This window comes from Arachis ipaensis, chromosome B4 (assembly GCF_059453495.1).
Source record: "Arachis ipaensis isolate K30076 ecotype BB chromosome B4, ASM5945349v1, whole genome shotgun sequence".
NCBI lineage: Eukaryota > Viridiplantae > Streptophyta > Magnoliopsida > Fabales > Fabaceae > Arachis > Arachis ipaensis.
In genome coordinates, this window is record NC_142439.1 from 118,988,456 (window position 1) to 118,991,180 (window position 2,725).

Consider the following 2,725-nt stretch of genomic DNA (forward strand, 5'->3'; position numbering starts at 1 on the left):
TATTGATGGCCTTGCACTCTCTCTTTGGATTCTCTTCTGTATTGCTTGGGATAATACTATGAGGGATTTCAGTAACTCTTTTACTCATCTGACCCACTTGTGCCTCCAAATTTCTGATGGAGGACCTTGTTTCAGTCATGAAACTGAGAGTGGTCTTAGATAGATCAGAGACTATGGTTGCTAAGTCAGAGATGCTCTGCTTAAAATTCTCTGTCTATTGCTGAGAAGATGATGGAAAAGGCTTGCTATTGCCAAACCTATTTCTCCCACCATTATTATTATTAAAGCCTTGTTGAGGCTTCTATTGATCCTTTCATGAGAAATTTGGATGATTTCTCCATGAAGGATTATAGGTGTTTCCATAGGATTCTCCCATGTAATTCACCTCTTCCATTGCAGGATTCTCAGGGTCATAAGTTTCTCCTTCAGAGGAGGCTTCTTTAGTACTGCCGGATGCAGCTTGCATTCCAGTCAGATTCTGAGAAATCATATTGACTTGCTGAGTTAATATTTTATTCTGAGCCAATATGGCATTCAGAGTGTCAATCTCAAGAACTCCTTTCTTCTGAGTCATCCCATTATTCACAGGATTTTTTTTAGAAGTGTACATGAACTGGTTATTTGCAACCATCTCAATGAGTTCCTGGGCTTCTGCAGGGGTTTTCTTTAGATGAAGAGATCCACCAGCAGAGTGGTCCAATGACATCTTGGAAAATTCAAACAGACCATCATAGAATATACATAAGATGCTCCATTCTGAAAGCATGTCAAAAGGACACCTTCTGATCAATTGCTTGTATATTTCCCATGCTTCATAGAGGGATTCACCTTCCTTCTGTCTGAAGGTTTGGACTTCCACTCTAAGCTTGCTCATCCTTTGATATGGAAAGAATTTGGCCAAGAAAGCATTGACCAACTTTTTCCAAGAGTTCAGGCTTTCTTTAGGTTGTGAGTCCAACCATATCCTAGCTATGTCTCTTACAGCAAAGGGAAAAAGCAAAAGTCTGTAGACCTTGGGATTAACCCCATTGGTCTTAACAGTGTCACAGATTTGCAAGAATTCAGCTAAGAACTAATGAGGATCTTCCAATGAAAGTCCATGAAACTTGCAATTCTGCTGCATTAGAGAAACTAATTGAGGCTTAAACTCAAAGTTGTTTGCTCTAATTACTGGAATTGAGATGCTTCTTCCATAGAAGTTGGAAATTAGTGCAGTAAAGTCACCAAGCATCTTTCTTGCATCTCCACCATTGTTGTTGGGTTCGGCTGCCATGTCTGCTTCTTTTTCAAAATTTTCTGTAAGCTCCTCTTCAGAGTGTTGTGCTTTAGCTTCTCTTAGCTTCCTCTTCAGAGTCCTTTTAGGTTCAGGATCAGCTTCAACAAGAATGTCCTTATCCTTGTTCCTTCTCATATAAAAAAGAAGAGAACAAAGAGAGAATGGGAATCCTCTATATCATAGTATAGAGATTCCTTTATGTGAGTATAAGAATAGAAGAATAGAAGAATGAGAAGAGAGAGGAGATGAGTAATTCGAACAGAGAGAACAGAGAGGGGTTCGAATTATGAGTAGAAGAGAAGTGTTAGTAATTAAATAAATAAATAGAAAGAGATGAGAGAGAGTATTCGAATTTTAAGAAGAGGGAAAAGAAAAATATTTTTATTTTTATTTAATTAATTAAGTTAGTTTCGAAAATATTAAAAGAAATAGAATAAAATTAGAATTTAAAACAATTAGTTAATTAAAAAGAATTTTAAAAAAGTGGTTAGTTGTTTTCGAAAATGAGAGGTGAAAAAGTAGTTAGGTGGTTTTGAAAAAGAAAAGAAATAGTAAATTTTTAAAATTAAAACAAACAAGTCAAGTAGTTAGTTGAAAAAGATTTGAAAATAAATTTTGAAAAGATAAGAAGTTAGAAAAAGATTTTGAAATTAAAATTTTAAAAAGATATGATTGAAATTTATTTTGAAAAAAGAATTGAAAAAGAAATTAAAAAGATTTGATTTTTAAAATTAAAGTTGATGACTTGACTAACAAGAAACTAAAAGATATGATTCTAGAATTTAAAGATTGAACCTTTCTTAACAAGAAAGTAACAAACTTGAAATTTTTGAATCAAAACATTAATTGTTAGCAAGGATTTTCGAAAATATGAAATAAAATTAAGAAAAAGGATTTTGAAAAATTAGTTTTAAAATTTTCGAAAACATTAAAAAAATGAAAAAGATTTTGAAAAATTTTAAGAATGAAATTCGAAAATCATAAAAAAAATGAAAAAGAATTGATTTTGAAAAAGATTTGAAAAGATAAAGTTTTTAAATTGAAATTTTGACTTGACTAACAAGAAACAACCAAATTTTAAAAATTTTTGACCAAGTCAACTCAAAATTTTGAAAATTATGAGAAGAACAAGGAAAAGATATTTTTTTGACTTTTAAATTTTTAATGAGGAGAGAGAAAAACAACAAAATGAAATAAAACATAAAAAATTAAGATCAAAACAAATAATGCATGCAAGAACACTTTGAATGTCAAGATGAACACCAAGAACACTTTGAAGATCATGATGAACATCAAGAACATATTTTTGAAAATTTTTAAGAAAAGAAAGACATGCAAGACACCAAACTTAAGAACTTTTGTACTAGGGACACTAACAATTCAAAAATGCATATGAAAAACAAGAAAAGACACAAAACAAGAAAATATAAAGATCAAACAAAGAAAATC

General features: G+C 31.6%; 1 non-coding gene across 1 annotated transcript; it reads left to right on the forward strand.

The window, feature by feature from the left end:
- Positions 1-760: 760 nt before the first annotated feature.
- LOC148568948 (small nucleolar RNA R71) lies at positions 761-868 on the forward strand. The gene has a single exon (XR_015882215.1). It is a non-coding gene; the product is annotated as a small nucleolar RNA R71 (small nucleolar RNA).
- The last annotated feature ends 1,857 nt before the right edge of the window (positions 869-2,725 follow it).